This window comes from Myotis davidii, unplaced genomic scaffold (genome assembly GCF_000327345.1).
Source record: "Myotis davidii unplaced genomic scaffold, ASM32734v1 scaffold580, whole genome shotgun sequence".
Classification (NCBI taxonomy): domain Eukaryota; kingdom Metazoa; phylum Chordata; class Mammalia; order Chiroptera; family Vespertilionidae; genus Myotis; species Myotis davidii.
The window spans coordinates 1,708,331-1,709,523 of record NW_006293313.1 but is presented as its reverse complement, the minus strand read 5'-3'; the positions used below and the strand labels follow the sequence as shown (position 1 = coordinate 1,709,523).

Genomic DNA, 1,193 nt, shown 5'->3' with positions numbered 1-1,193 from the left:
GCGTTGGCGGAGTGAGCACAACTTAGTGAACATCCAGAAGACCCACTAGCAGATGCACACAGAGAACAAGATCTCTCCCTATTACTGGACAAAGCTGTGTGGCCTCTATACAACCGCAAAAGCCGATACAGTGGCCTAGTGCAACATCCTCTGGAAAGCCCTAGATAAGATTGCGGAAATCAAGTCTCTGTCAGTCAAGATCGCGGGCCTGTGCAATGACTCAGAGCCCCCTCAGAAGGCCATGCGCAGGGGGTGCTGATGACCCTGCTGCGGCAGTCAGCCATGACCCTGGCGCTGTGGATCAGGAAGCCTGGTAACAAGCCGCCCCTACTCTGCGGGGCCATTCCGTCCTCTGGGAACTACGTGGCCAAACCTGGAGACAAGGTGGCTGCCTGGGTCAAGGCCATGGATGGGGATGAGCAGTGGATCCTGGCCGAGCTGGTCAGTTACAGCCATGCCACCAACAAATATGAGGTCGATGACATTGATGAAGAGGCAAAGAGAGACACCCTGAGCCAGCAGCTCATCATCCAGACCTGGAAGCCTTATTCCAGGAGCAGCTCATGCTGGCCCTGCATCCCCAGACCACCTGCTTCTACGGTGCCCTGATCCACACACACCCACAACGGCCCCAGGATTACTACTTGGTCCTATTTGAAGATACTTCCTATGCAGATGGTTACTCCCCTCCCCTCAATGTGGCACAGAGGTAGGTAGTGGCTTGTAAGGAGTCCAAGAAAAAGTGAAGCAGGTTGGCAGTCTCCTGCCACCTCAAGGGAGCATGCAACAAAACATTACATGATGAAATAAATGTTCTTCCCCTTAAAAAAAGAAAAAAAAAAAGAATGAGTTCCAGAGATCAGCTGCTCAACATAGTGACAATACCATACTGTGCACTTGAAAATGTAAGAGGGTAGCCCTGGCCAGTGTGGCTTAGGTTGGTTGGATATCATCCAGTGTGCACCAAAAGGTTGCCAGTTCAACTACGCACATGCCTGGGTTTCAGCAGGGGGCATGGAGGAGACAGCCAATGATGCTTTTGCTCTCACTTCAATGTTTCTCTCTCTCCTTCTCTCTTCCCCTCTAAAAATCAATAAAAAAATTTTAGAAATAAAATATAAGAGGGTAGATCTCATGTTGTCTTCTTATCCCAATAAAACACAGACATTTCAAAAAAAACACAAACAACTCTG

At 49.5% G+C, this 1,193-nt stretch overlaps 1 pseudogene; it reads left to right on the top strand.

The window, feature by feature from the left end:
* Positions 1-807, top strand: part of LOC102759880 — a 965-nt pseudogene extending 158 nt beyond the window's left edge.
* Positions 808-1,193: the final 386 nt, after the last annotated feature.